This window comes from Triticum urartu, chromosome 5 (genome assembly GCF_003073215.2).
Source record: "Triticum urartu cultivar G1812 chromosome 5, Tu2.1, whole genome shotgun sequence".
Taxonomy (NCBI): Eukaryota; Viridiplantae; Streptophyta; class Magnoliopsida; order Poales; family Poaceae; genus Triticum; species Triticum urartu.
Window position 1 is genome coordinate 24,470,543 of NC_053026.1, and position 15,953 is coordinate 24,486,495.

Sequence of the window (15,953 nt, forward strand, 5' to 3'; positions counted from 1 at the left end):
CGGCGTCAGCGGCGCCGCTCTAAATCCCGCCCAAGCAAAAACAGTGATTCCGGCACGGGAGATAATACTACCCTGGATAGCGCCGAAGAACACCCACCTCAGCAAGATTCGGCACAGGAAGATGGAGAAGCCAGCCCTCATGAGAGAGCGGCAGACCGAGAGGTCGAGGATGATAACTATACGCCTCCCTCCGAAGACGAGGCAAGCCTCAATGACGACGAATTCGTCATACCATCAGACCCTGCCGAACAATAGCATTTTAAATGCAGGCTTTTAGCCACGGCAAGCAACCTCAAGAAAAAGCAGCAACAGCTTAGAGCTGCCCAATATTTGCTAGCTGACAGATGGACTGAAGTCCTTGCGGCCGAAGAGTATGAACTCGAAGGCCCCTCCAAGAGTTACCCGAAGCGCAGGCCGCTACCCCGATCAGAGGAGGAAGCACCTACATCACCAGCGCATGACATGGCAGACCGGCCACCTCGCGGCCGCGACAGAGAGGCCTCTCGGCCCTCCACCCAAGCCATGCCCCGACGCTGCTCAACTAAGGCACGGGAAAATGCGCCCGACCTGCGAGACATACTGGAGGATAAGGCAAGACAAACAAGATCGATCTACGGATCACGCAGGCGCCCTACGGCATGTGACAATGATCTTCACTTTGGATACAACAAATCCGGCCGGGCCAAACACAACAGACATAGCTCTTCCGAGCTGCATCGTGATATAGCCCAGTACAGAGGCGCCGCACACCCGCTATGCTTCACGAATGAATTAATGGATCATAAAATCCCAGAGGGTTTCAAACCCGTAAACATCGAATCATAAGATGGCACAACAGATCCGGCGGTATGGATCGAGGATTATCTCCTTCACATCCACATGGCACGTGGCGATGATCTACACGCCATCAAATACCTCCCGCTCAAACTTAAAGGACCGGCCCGGCATTGGCTTAACAGCTTGCCAGCAGACTCAATCGGTTCTTGGGAGGACCTGGAAGCCGCATTCCTCGACAACTTCCAGGGCACTTACGTGCGACCACCTGATGCCGACGACTTAAGCCACATAATTCAGTAGCCAGAGGAACCGGCCAGACAATTCTGGACACGGTTCCTAACAAAGAAAAACCAGATAGTCAACTGTCCGGACGCAGAGGCCCTAGCAGCCTTCAAGCATAACATCCGCGGCGAGTGGCTTGCCCGGCACCTGGGACAGGAAAAGCCGAAATCCATGGCAGCCCTGACGACACTCATGACCCGCTTTTGCGCAGGAGAAGACAGCTGGCTAGCTTGCAGTAACAACTTATCAAAGAACCCTGGCAATTCGGATACCAAGGACAAAAGTGGCAAGACACGGCAGTCAATGCCGGATTCAAAGGCTATAAATCCGGTCAGCGGAAAAAGCCATTCAAAAAGAATATTCGGGGCCCGTCCAGTTTGGACCGAATACTCGATCGCTTGTGCCTGATACATGGCACCACCGAAAGGCCAGCCAATCACACTAACAGGGATTGTTGGGTGTTCAAGCAGTCAGGCAAGTTAAGGGCCGAAAACAGAGACAAGGGGCTGCACAGCGACGACGAGGAGCCCAAGCCGCCGAACAACAATGGACAGAAGGGCTTTCCCCCACAAGTGTGGATGGTGACCATGATATACGCAACCCACATTCCCAAGCGAGAGCGGAAGCGTGCGCTACGGGACGTATACGCGATGGAGCCAGTCGCCCCAAAGTTCAACCCATGGTCCTCCTGCCCGATCACCTTTGATCGAAGGGACCATCCCACTAGCATCCGTCATTGCGGCTTCGCCGCATTGGTCCTCGACCCAATCATCGACGGATTTCATCTCACAAGAGTCCTCATGGACGGCGGCAGTAGCCTGAACCTGCTTTATCAGGATACAGTGCGGAAAATGGGCATAGATCCCTCAAGGATTAAGCCCACAAGAACGACCTTTAAAGGCATTATACCAGGTGTAGAAGCCAACTGTACAGGCTCAGTAACACTTGACGTGGTCTTCGGATCCCCGGACAATTTCCGAAGCGAAGAGTTAATCTTCGATGTAGCCCCGTTTCGCAGTGGCTATCACGCCCTGCTCGGACGAACCGCAGTCGCAAAGTTCAATGTGGTGCCGCACTACGCATATCTCAAGCTCAAGATGCCAGGCCCTCGAGGAGTAATTACGGTCAACGGAAACACCGAACGCTCCCTCCGTACGGAGGAGCATACGGTGGCTCTCGCAGCGGAGGTACAAAGTAGCCTTCTCAGGAAATTCTCTAGTTCGGCCATTAAAAAGCCAGACACTGCCAAGCGTGCCCGGAGTAACCCACAACAGGACCGCCTGGCACACTCTGAGCAAGCGTAGCAATATGGCCCCAACCCCAGCTTTCGCGACATAGCAAAACCAGTACCTCGCGTACATAACTACGCCCTTGAAATACCATGGGCACAGGGGAAGGGGCACAATAATGGCACGCCCAAAATACGGCTTAAAACGTACTAGGGGCTGCCGAATTCTTTTTCAATTTTTTCTTACTTTCAGGACTCCATACTACGGACGACCTGTTCGGCAATTCGACTGCCGCACAAACGATGCAAGATCCAGGGAGGCAGACAAGCCATGCCGCATTATGGAACTCCCAGGTGGTCTCTGTTACGAGCAGTATACCTGATTAAATACCATTCCGCGGCCTGCCCCTGGTCAGGACATACTGAATAGTCCAATATCTTTTGCTTACCACACTATTTGTATCGTTCGGCTTTGATAAATAGCCTCTCTATAAACAATGCTTAGCTTCTTGTCTATTTTTGCATTATCTTCTTTTCACATTTATGTTTATTAAATGACATGATTGCACCCGTACACCATGGTACGGCAAACATGCCAGGGGCTTCAGTACCCCTCATAATGGTGTGAGAAGTCCGTACACTTTCACAAGTGAGGCACCCCGAACTTATAGCACTATATGCATCGGCTCCGAATCATGATTTGGGTCAATAGTTGGGTTTGCCCGGCTCCTATGTTTTGGTGCCTTACGTTCCGCTCTATCGGCTAAGGTAGCACTAGGAGAACCACTACGATTGTGCCCCGGTTCCGCTGGGTTAAGCACCTCAGTGGAGAAAGCTAAAACTGACTGTCATGATGTGGCGAGAGACCGGTCACTGTTTGAGAGGTTTTTCGAGTCCCTAAAGGCTTATGCCGCTTCGAGCGAGGAGCTGGCTTTGTCTGGCCAAGTTGTGGATAGCGCCCCGAACTCGGTCTTCCGAACTAGGGGCTTCGCCGAAATTTAAAATTATAGAGTTCTATGGCTAAGTGAGAGTGTTCAAGCATTATAGTCTGATTGCCTGGTTCGTTGTGCTGAGCGCCTCCCTCGAAGGACCCAACTATGGGAAAAAGAGCGCTCAAGTTTATCCCGAACACCCCAGCACTAGTGGCACGGGGGCAGAAGCCGATGACTGGCCATCTCTCAACTTTTGATAAATGGCCGCACAGAAAGTAATATTTTAAATTCAATAAGCATTGCTTAGCGCATATGAACAAGTTTTCAGCGCACAGGATAAACACGAGCGAGTTCATTCAAATATCACATCCTTGGTACATTCATCCGCCACAAGGCGGGCACCTGCAAGGACATCCTTGTAGTAGTTCTCGGGCTTGCGATGCTCCTTCCCCGGCGGCAGCCCGTCCTTCACAAGCTTCTCACCGTCCAGCTTACCCCAGTGCACCTTTGCACGGGCAAGGGCCCGACGGGCACCTTCGATGCAGACGGAGCCCTTGATGACCTCAAGCCTCGGACAGGCCTCCACCAGCCACCGCACCAGCCCGAAATAGCTCCCAGGCAGGGCCTCTCCGGGCCACAGCCGAACTTTGAAGCCCTTCATGGCTTGCTCGGCCGCCTTGTGGAGCTCGACCAGCTGTTTCAGCTGGTCGCTCAAGGGCATAGGGTGTCCGGCCTTACAATACTGAGACCAGAACACCTTCTCCGTCAAGCTACTCTCTTCAGCTCGGTAGAATGCGGTAGCGTTGGATACGCTGCGGGGAAGATCTGCGAATGCCCCTGGAGAGCTCCGGATTCGGGTAAGTAACAGGTAGTTCACTTTTATATTTCTGCTTTGCATAAAGAATGCCTTACCCGCTGCTATCTTCCTCATCTCCTCCAACTCTTGGAGGGCCTTTTGGGCTTCGGCCTTGGCAGACTTGGCAGCCTCTAGGGCCGTTGCAAGCTCGGATGCTTGCGCCTTCGACTCCAGCTCCAAACTCATGTTTTTTCATGAGAGCCTGAAGCTCTTGCTGCACCTCGCCGACCTGAGCCCCAAGTCTGTCTCGCTCGGTGCGCTCCGCGGCCGTTTTCTTTTCGGCCGCAGACAGCGCCTGCTTAAGGGTCGCCACCTCAGTCGTGGCCCCTACAATAAGCAGTACAATCCTGTTACTCTTTTTGCAATCAAGCCTTTTTATAGGCACTTTTTCTGTAAGGTATTTCTTACCTGCTTCCTCCTCGAGCCGCCGCTTGGCAAGGCCGAGCTCTTGCTCAGTCCGCTCGAGGTCCTTCTTCAGGACACCCACCTCCGCAGTCAGTGCGGCGGTGGATAGCAGCGAAGCCTGCATACGCATATTGACTCTTTTTTGTTAGACTCCTGTGATATTTAATAGACCCTCTATTCGGCTTTTCTTTCCGAACGCCAAACAGAGCATCAAGGGCTACTGTCTATGCGGTAATATTTTTACATATTTTTACTTACCTCGAAGCCTGTTAGAAGGCTAGCGCAAGCTTCAGTCAGTCCACTCTTGGCGGGCTGAACCTTCTGGATCACTGTACTCATAATAGTACGGTGCCCCTCGTCGATGGAGGCATCGTCAAGCACCTCCAGCAGATTGTCCGGCACCTCCGGTTGGACGGAGGCCGCTGGCTCAGAAGGCTTGCTCCTCTTGGAAGGAATTCGCCTGCCGCGGTCCAGAACTGTGGAAGATTCCGGCGCGGTGTCCGGCACAAAGCCGGACTGAGAGCCCTAGGGAGCCTTATCCCCTTCACTCCTGGAGTCCGGGAGGTTGCCTTGCGGCTCCTCCGCGACCATCTCCTCCTGCCCCGGAGCTTGTCGGGATGCCACTTCGGCGTCATCTGCAGTGCGGGGGGAGACAGCGGGCGGAACTGAGTTCACGTCCGATGAGTCCAGGGAGCCGCCCGACGATTCATCGAATTCGGCCCGGGGCGGACTGCATAATTACATTCAACATTAGGGAAAGCTATGCAACAAAGGAACGTCATGAGTTACTCTGATATCCGAACTTACGATTTCGCCGGACGCTTGGCCCTATTTGGCCACACCTCTTTGCCCTCTTCGGTGTTGGGGGCATAGTCCAGCGGAGGGGTCTTCCTTTTCCTACACCCCTCGGCCTCCCCCGTTGGGGCGGCCTTCCTCTTCCCTCCTCCCTCCGCTGGGGGGGAGTTTTCTTCTTCCTCCTCCTTGTTTTCGCGGGAGGAGGGCGTCTCAGACTCGTCAGATGACGAGTCCGACACCACCACGTTGCGGGCACTCTTTCGAGTCCACGTGGTCTTCTTCTTGGCCTTCTTCTCCGGCACCACATAAGGCACCGGAGCCAGTAGCTTCGCTAGTAGAGCTGGGGCTGGGTCTTCGGGCAGCGGAGCCGGACAGTTAATCGGTCCAGATATCGCCCGCCAAGCCTGTCAAAGGTAAGGGAGTTTAGATCCCGCATAGAGTCAAACTATGAAAAAAGCTTAACACCCTGTAAAAGGTGTAGATGGCATACCTCGCTAGCGTGACGCTGCGAGCTGTATCCGCGGTCCTCGGAAGCGGATGCGGGAGCCTCGGCGCCCTTGAATAGCATCTTCCAGGCGTCTTCATACGTCGTGTCGAAGAGCCTGCTGAGGGTTTGATGCTGCGCCGGGTCGAACTCCCACAGATTAAAATCTCGTTGTTGGCACGGGAGGATACGGCGGACGAGCATAACCTGGATTACGTTAACAAGCCGGACTGGCTTGTTCACCAGGGACTGGATGCATGTTTGCAATCCGGTCACCTCTTTTTCGTCACCCCACGACAGGCCCGTCTCTTTCCAGGACATAAGCCACGTGGGGGGTCCGGATCGGAACTCGGGGGCTGCGGTCCATTTCGGATCGCGCGGTTCGGTGATATAAAACCACCCGGATTGCCATCCCTTTAGGGTCTCCACGAAAGAGCCCTCGAACCATAGGACGTTGGCCATCTTGCCCGCCATGGCGCCTCCGCACTCCGCCTGGCTGCCGCGCACCACCTTGGGCTTGACGTTGAAGGTCTTGAGCCAGAGGCCGAAATGAGGGCGGACGCAGAGAAAAGCCTCGCACACGACTTTAAACGCCGAGATGTTGAGGATGAATTCGGGGCCAGATCGTGGAAATCCAGGCCGTAGTAGAACATGAGCCCCCGGACAAATGGGTGGAGTGGAAAACCCAGTCCGCGGAGGAAGTGGGGGAGAAATACTACCCTCTCATGGGGGCCTTGGGGTGGGGAGAAGCTGCCCCTCTTCGAGAAGCCTGTGCGCGATGTCCTTGGACAGGTATCCGGCCTTCCTTAGCTTCTTGACTTTACCCTCCGTGACGGAGGAGACCATCCACTTGCCTCCCGCTCCGGACATTGCTGGAGAAGGTTGAGGTGGGAAGTGAGGGATTGGGCGCTGGAGCTCGGGTGAGCAGGAGATGGATAGGCAAAGGAGGAAGAAGGCGTAGGTTAAAAGGTGGATCCTTGTCCCCTTATATGGGCGGATGCGGTTGCGCGTCCGCACCTACCTAGCAAAACTCGCTTGCCTCCCAAGCGCCATGATAAGTGGCGCGGTTGGGTTACCCACGTCCGTATTGATGAGAATCCCGTAAAAGGGGGGTACACGATCTCTGCTTTGACAAGACGTGCCAAGGAAACCGCCTGCAAAACACGCTGAGGTGGAAAAGTGAAAACGATTCGAGTGAAGGACTTGGCTGTAGTGTGATGACGCACTGCAGAATACGTCAGCAGATTTGATTTGTGTTAATATTATTCTCTCTATGGCAATATGTGGAAGCTTATTTTGCAGAGCCGGACACTACTCTTGGTGTTTACAATCTTCTATGAAGGACTTGGAGGAGGAACCCGCCTTGCAATGCTGAAGACAATTTGCGCGCCGGACTCGTCGTCATTGAAGCCTGGTTCAGGGGCTACTGAGGGAGTCCTAGATTAGGGGGTGTTCGGGTAGCCGGACTATACCTTCAGCCGGACTCCTGGACTATGAAGATACAAGATTGAAGACTTCGTCCCGTGTCCAGATGGGACTTTCCTTGGCGTGGAAGGCAAGCTTGGCGATGCGGATATTCAAGATCTCCTACCATTGTAACCAACTCTATGTAACCCTAACCCTATCCGGTGTCTATATAAACCGGAGGGTTGTAGTCCGTAGGCAATCAACTCCATATACAACAATCATACCATAGGCTAGCTTCTAGGGTTTAGCCTCCTTGATCTCGTGGTAGATCTACTCTTGTACTACCCATATCATCAATATTAATCAAGCAGGACGTAGGGTTTTACCTCCATCAAGAGGGCCCGAACCTGGGTAAAACATCGTGTTTCCTGCCTCCTGTTACCATCCGGCCTAGACGCACAGTTCGGGACCCACTACCCGAGATCCGCCGGTTTTGACACCGACACATAGCCTTGCCGACGTCAGCATCATTGGGTTGGATGTGGAGGATGGTGATGCTGGTGTGACTGTCGGAGGCGGGGAAGAAGATCTGAGGCCTCTGGAAATGGCGCCGAGGGTACTACTCTGCTGTGATGGACAGTTCCGTCGTTGGAGCAGCTCCGATGAGGTGTACGGCAGCGAGGCTGAAGCAGGACAAGACAGACAACATAAATCTGAAGTGGGACTCTAATATCATCTGCAATAGATGATGTAAAATACATCACCAAAAAGTGCTGGATGTAAAACACATCAGCCGCACCACGACCACTTCGACAGATGTTGTAAATACTGTTCACTCTGAACTTAATCGAAGAAACTAAACTTTACAGTCAAAACTGAATTTTACTGTCGAAACTGATTGAACTAGTAGCAGAGCATTGCAAAAAATGTTTAGGGCATTCAAGCACTAGTAGCAGAGAAGCAGTGATCTAAATCAGCAGACGCTCGAGCGGGGAACGCACTAGCAGAGAGCAAGTCGTGCAGCAGCACTGCGAGCGAGTGCTAAGCCAGCAACTCCTGTAGCTTCCGGAGGTCGTGCAGCAGCAGCTGCGCGAGCAAGAGCAGAGCAGCAGCATGAACGAGAGCAAGAGGGGAGCAGCAACACGACCAACAGCAATAGCAGAGCAGAGCAGCAGAATTAACGAAAGCAAGAGCAGTGCAGCAGCGCGACCGACAGCAAGAACAGAGCCGCAGCGCGAGCGCGTGCTGAAGTAGCTGTGGCAGCATGAGCGAGAGCCGAAGCAGCTGCAGCTAGTGCCGGTGTGGAAGTCGCTGCCGAGGAAGAAACGACATGGGGGAGAGACGTCGTGGATGAAGTGGTCGGCGACGGCGCCGTCGATGGAGACCCGCCATGGCTACTCGGTATCGAGCAATGTATGGTAAGTTGCCAGCGTATCCCCACCGGTTTTGACCACTCGACATCGAGCAGGCATTTCCGGCGAAGGGGTAGAAGGGGGATTTCGCGTGTCTGGGCTGTGGGACCGATTTTGGATGAGGAGGGAGTTTTCGCGCGCGTCAAAATTTCAGGATAACAAGGCACGACACGAGTTGAAGAGGTGGGAGTTTCAAAGAAGATGAGACAAAAGATACTCGAGCTTGAAAATTTCGGGATAACAAGGCACGGATTCCATGTTCAGGATAATCTAAACCATGTTTTCATACGTATAATTTTTGGCTGAATTGGGACAAGTTTTGGTATAAGCTTCTTGCAAAACCGGAGATTCTCTCAACAATCCTCGTGGTTCCGAGAGGGAATGTGTCACCTTTGTGTGCAAAACGATATACGCTGCCTCCCCCCTGATTTTCTTTACAGAGGCAACATAGAACTATATGAGTGCCCTATTAAATTTTGGAATTATTCCGGGTTTGTTTGGCCTTTTTTATACATTAATTGAGTTTCTGGACACTTAATGTGCATAATTCAAATTTTAACTGCAAGCATATGCTCCGGTGCACCAAAGTTGGTTGAAAAATCACATGTGTGTCCCTAGGTGAATTTCTAGGTCCCATACAAGAAATGGGAATGAAATTCAAACATCTGGGCGTCGTGACTTGACCGAGAACATTGAGAAACTTGGTTTTTAAATTCCTGTAAATACAAAACTCACCTGGAAATCATGAAACTTGGCATGGTGTCATGGCATGGCACTAACATGCTGTGGTAAAAAATTGGGCCGAATTGGAACAAGTTTTGGTATAATCTTCTTGCAAACCCGAGCTTATCTCAATAAGGCTCATGGTTTTGAGAGGGAACGTGTCACCTTTGAGTGCGAAACGACATATGCTGCCCCCCTTGAGTTTCTTTACAGAGGCAACATAGAACTACATGAGTGCCCTGTTAAGTTTTGGAATTATTCTAGGTTCGTTTGGCCTTTCTTATACATTAATTGAGTTTTCGGTCATTTAATGTGCATAATTCAAATTTGAACTACAAGTACATGCTCCCGTGCACCAAAGTTGGTTGAAAGATCACATGTGTGTCCTCGGGTGAATTTCTAGGTCCCATGCATGAATGGGAATGAAATTTAAACATCTGGGCATCGTGGCTCGGCCGAGAACATTGACAAACTTGGTTTTAAAATTCTTGTAAATCCAAAACACGCCTGAAAATCATGAAACTTGGCATGGTGTCATGTCATGGTAGTACCGTGTTTTGTGGTAAAAAATTGGCCGAATAGGAACAAGTTTTGGTATCAGCTTCTTGCAAATCACAGCTTCTCTCAAGAAGGCTCGTGGTTCTGAGAGGGAACGTGTCACCTTTGTGTGCATAATTCAAATTTGAAATACAAGCACATGCTCTAGTGCACCAAAGTTGGTTGAAAAATCACATGTGTGTCCTAGCGTAAATTTCTAGGTCCCATGCAAGAAATGGAATGAAATTCAAACATCTGGGCATCGTGGCTCGGCTGGAAACGTTGAGAAACTTGGTTTTTTAATTCCTGTAAATCCAAAACATGCATGAAAATCATGAAACTTGGCTTGGTGTCATGACATGGCACCAACATGCTGTGGTAATTTTGTTGTCCGATTTGCGAAGGCGCACACATTAACAATCAACAAAGTCATTTTGGAACAAGTGCTGTCATGTTACAATCGGAAACACAAGTATTATTGAAACCGTGGGTGTTTTAATTGCCATTTACGTGCCGCCATGCGTCCCCTTTTTTATTAGCTAGGAGGCGTCGTGCAGGGTAGCTATTTGAGTACGGGAGGCGTGCGATCAGACCCCTGTGCGTGCTTATCGGGAGGAGAGCTCTTTGACCTCCATCTGCCGCCCACCTCTCTCCCAAGGTCTCCATTAATGGCTCCCGAGCCTCTGTTTAATGGCGTGGCTATGTCTCACTCGGCTGAGATTTAAGAGAGAAAAAAGAAAAAAATTCATGGATCTTGATGTAAGATCTGACGGACATATATAGCATCTACTGTGACTTATAGCAAGACTGATGAATATATAAGGACGACGAAAGTGGATAATAATTGTCTTACATAATTAGGAAGAGAAGTAAAAAAGCCACATGCGGCTACGCCTGAAATACACAAGGGCAAAAGAAGAAGGAAGACAACGACCTGGCTCGCTAATCTCCACTTTCTTGATGTGTTGCCGCAGGCCACAGGAACTAGTCTCCACAGCGAGCAACGATGAGCTCTGTCGTGTCCTCAAGACGCTGCTTGAGAGCATCCACGGATTCCTCCACCAGCCTTTAGCGCTCAATGCGGAGCATGTCATTCTCATCCATAAGTTTCTTGACGATGATGCCGGTCCTCTTCAACAAGGCACTGGTCTCCTCCTGCTGCTCTGCACTTCGGACGATCTTCGTCCTTAGCAGGTCACGCTCGGCCCGGAGCCTCTCATTTCCCTCCCTTAGTTGCCGATGACGCCGGTAGCCTGTTCAAACGAGGCTTTCATGTCGTCCTGCAACCTCGCCCAGCCGGAGATCTGATCCATCTAGCTATGGACGATCACATGCATGCGCCTGTAAGAGTCGTCACCTGCCCGCGAGACATTTTCACAGGCCGCCGTGGCGCGGCGGGACATCTCTGCTGCATTCGTGGCGCGATAGGACATCTTTGCTGCTTCCATGGTGCGGACGGACCAATCTGCTGCATCGACGGCGCAACGGGACCTCCGTGTTGCTTCGGCGGCGCGGCAGGACCTCTGTGCTGCTACTTCCGTGCGGTGGGACATGTCGGCTGCTTTCGCGACGAGGCGGGACATCTCTCGTGCTTCCGCTTGCATGCTCGCCTCTTCCTGGTGGTAATCTCTCGACCCATAACTCATGATGGCCATGGCAGATGCAAGGGAAGGATGCTGAATGACTTGTTTGTTTTTGTGGATGAGGAATTGAGGAGGAATGTGTAGTCATCTTGGCATAGTAGTATTTATAACCGAGTACTAACAGGCTCCTAAGTGGGAAACCGTTTAGGTTGTGATCAGTGTGCAGGTTTGCAATTAAATATAGCGTGGTAGTAGTAATTTGGAATATGACGAGACGCAAGCTCAAAATTTATTGATGGTTATAGTTTCGAAGTGCGACACTATTCCTGGATGGCGTAACATGGGCACGTGTTCTCGGTCGTGGTGTAGCATATGCCATGGTAGTTCTTTTTCTACTGCTGTGTACGTGCAATAACTGGCACCGTCGGATACATTTCTTACGGTAATTGGGGCGTTCAACAGGAATAGCCTCGTGGCGAGCTATAGACTAGTGTTTTTCAGACGCATTACACCTATCTCTCGAGACTTCTCGCATGCACCATCTCTAGCTCCCTAGGTCGATGCCACCCACATACACTTGTACTCTGAGTTTAGTACGTTATATAGGAAGAGAAGAGGTGCACACACGCACTCGTCCTCTCTCACACACGCATCTGTAGCTACGAATTGCAGTGTTCTCAACCATCCGATTGGCTCTATCATAGGTTTCACATTGCTCCTTGTCCTTAAGATTGAGAAGTTTAAAACGCGGAGGCTAAGCTGGAGGCACAAGGTTTTGGTTAATGTGCGGGCCGCACACGGCACCAACACGATACGAGCTTCGTCTGCCTGGTGCGCAGTCGGGTGAGTTGTCCAATTATAGACACAACCAAGCCCTCCTTGGTATATGCGCATTGACTTATGTGCAGAGAAATTAGGATCGGAGGGAGTACTACTAGTAGTAGTACTACTACTTTGATGTGTCGCGTCAACTCGCATAAGTATGCAACACTTCCTAAACAAACAAGCATATAAGCTATACTTCTTACCCAAAGGATCTTTATATCCAACAGACACAAAATATCCGTTTGACTATTGGAAGTTACTTTAATTGTTGATCTGATGTCGAAGTAATTGCTGCATCGCCACCAAAAACCACCATCTCTTAAGCTAAAGTAGACCGAGCTAACCCCTATATTAGCATATTACTAAGATAAACAGAAGGCACTGTAGAATCATTTAGGAGGTGGGCTTGTCAATATGAATGTGGAGGGACACCGTCCTCGACAACCCAGCCCCGGCCAGCAGCTTGGGCGGAACTATGAAGAAGATCAGCTCCTGCACGGCGACGTCGCCGGGATCCTTGCTGCTTGTCACCTCCATTTCCACCTTGACAGTGTCGGTCCTGCCATTGGGCTCCCCTGGCGGGCCATTCGCCCATAGCTTGGCCATGTAGTGCGGGAGTGGGGATGCCCCCGCTCTGATGTAGACGAATAACACGGTGATAGGCGTGCCGATGTCGAGCACGCCGCCAACCAAGAAAAACGCACGGCCATCCTCCTTTGCAAACAGCAAGAGTCATGGCTCCGACAGTGGCACTTGCAGCTGGAGCACCTTATCATACTGGATCCTGTGCACGGGCATGGGAAGCACGGTGCTGATGTGGTGGGAGAGCGCCGACGGCGGGCCTTCATAGCCACAGACAGGGCACGGGGCATTTGCAGGGTGCGAGTGGACACACAGTCTGGTGATCGGCGAGCTTGTGGTAAGTGATGTAGAGCCCACAGCCTTCGTGCGGGCAGTCCACCCTCACCGAGGAGAGGACGGCATCCACCATCATGTTGCGCACGTCGAGCCACTGCCGCGCTCGCACTTCTGGCACTATCGTTGGTTCCCCGGGCGCTCGATGCGGCAGTCCGCGTAGGCCAGGGGCCCTCCCTTGCACTGCACAAATCAATCAAACATCACATCAATCAAGAAACATGCACCTTGCTTGATCAGCCGAAAGGACGAGGTGTATTTGAACCTCATACACTGGAGGCTTCAAGGGGTAGAGACACAAGGGGCAGTGGACCAAGGTGAGGTCCATCGAGACCATAGAGAGCTCCATTGTCGGGTCCTGTTCTGTCTGCATGATCCCGCCGTCCTCGTGCACAATAATCTCTCGCTTTAGGGCCGGGGCATTACAAAGCTTTACTGTCACATATTCATACTACTTCAAGGTGCATTAAATCAACACATGCAAGTATCAAAAGGAGAGTCACAGCATGCATGCATGCGTTGTAATTAATGCATCAGTAAACGAAAATTATTGAAATATATCGAGTGTAGTGCCTTGATGTGTCGTGTCAACTCATACAACATTGATAAGTTTGATTACAAATCCCTCTCCCTCGCGGACTGAGCTCTGGTGCCTTAACTGCACCTACCTTTGGTTGTATGACAGGTGAGCCACCCACCTGTTGGGCCCACCTATCATAGACGCAAAGGCAGGAGTAGTAAGTCAATGAAGCTACGTCCCTCCCTCGCCCATGAGCGTGGTGGCTGGCAGGACTAGGAGAAGCTTTCACTACACGCTGTCCCTCCCTCACGCGGTGGACATGCAGCAGTTCATTCGGTGTCAGATGGCCAGAAGCATATTGTAATAGTACTCCACTAAGGTAGTACTCCATCATTGTTCGACTTCCCGAAGCGGCTATGAGGCCGTCTCGAAGCATTTTTTATTAAAATAATCTTCTGGCCCTACCTGTCATCCTGGTGATTATAGTTTGCATGCTAATCTGGTCAAGACAGGAATATATATTTTAATTTGTGGTGGGGTAAATGTTAGAGGTTGGAGCAAATATATTGTACACTGCGGGTCTTTTAACCAAGTTTAGAGGCAAGCATGTGGGGCCAGTGCTATGATGTGTCGCGTCAACTCGTACAACGAGCAGAAGCTTGATTTTACTACCACACGCCTTCTCCCTCGCCCATGCGCGCGGTGGCTCGCAGACGAGGACAAGCTTTTGCTTATACTACAACAAGCTATCCCTCCCACACACGGTGGACGGACATGCATCAGTGGATTCGATATTGTAGAAGTAGTAGTAGTAGTAACATCATTGTTCATCTTCACGAAGGGGCGAAGAGTCAAGCGCAACCCGAACGTGGCAGTTGCGAACGCTCGCGTGGCAGTCTTTGTGTAGGGGTGGGGCGTGGTGCGGAGCCTTGGAGCACGCATATAGCCAGGCTCTTGCATGATACAAAATTGCTATGTGAGCCCACTATTGTAGTACTACTTGCTAGTATAGCCCTGTAAATCGGAAAGGAGTACAGTATTTGCCTTTCTAGAGATTTCAACAAGTGACTAGACTACACACTAAATTAGTAAATATGGAGCAAAATGAGTGAATCCACACCATAAATAAATATGTAGTTCTCTCAATTTCCTCTATGCCTTGGTCGCGGTGCACAATATTGAGTATATTAGTACTGACTAGTCTCTTTTTGACACGCATTTACATTTTTTAACACAGTACAGATGCAAGCACTCATATACACGCGCCTACACTCACCCCTATGAACGCACACACGCACACCCTACCCCTATGAGCACCTATGAAGGACTGAGCCGACATATCATTTTGAAATTTACGAAGTCACCATAGACACCTCATTGTCGATGGGAACGTCTCCTGACACGCATTTACGTTGATGCGGCTTGAATGCCAACGACGTAGAGGGTAGCGGTTCCCAAAATGTTGAACGGTTAATGATGCCTCCGCATTCAAGTAGCATGCAGAGGTAGGAGTAATTAATTCGAGAAGCAGAATGGAGCGTGTGAATGCAACGCAGTTTGGACTGTCATATAAAGGCGCCACACCACTCAAATCCATCTACTCCTAGTCTCTGCGCAACACTACCCACTCCAATCCAAGACCAAGACCAAGTTACCAGACACAAGCACCCATGGCGTCAATGGACGCGTGCGGCATTCGGCTGTGCCAGGTCGTCCAAGACGCCGACCTGCGGCCCCGCACTGCAGAGCGTTTCCAGAAGGTGCTGGCGACCGTCGGCGTCATAGACCTCGTCGATGTCGGCTTCGCCTCTCGCATGCGCCAGATGATGGTCGACTCCATCCGCAGGTTCACCGCCGTCAGGAAGCGCGCGGACGACCTTGCCGTACTGCTCCAATGAAGGAAATATGCCCTAGAGGCAATAATAAAGTTATTATTTATTTCCTCATATCATGATAAATGTTTATTATTCATGCTAGAATAGTATTAACCGGAAACATAATACATGTGTGAATACATGGACAAACAGATTGTCACTAGTATGCCTCTACTTGACTAGCTCGTTAAATCAATGATGGTTATGTTTCCTAACCATAGACATTAGTTGTCATTTGATTAATTGGATCACATCATTAGAGAATGATGTGATTGACTTGACCCATTTTTGTTAGTTTAGCACTTGATCATTTTAGTTTACTGCTATTGCTTTCTTCATGACTTATACATGTTCCTATGACTATGAGATTATGCAACTCCCGATTACCAGAGGAACAC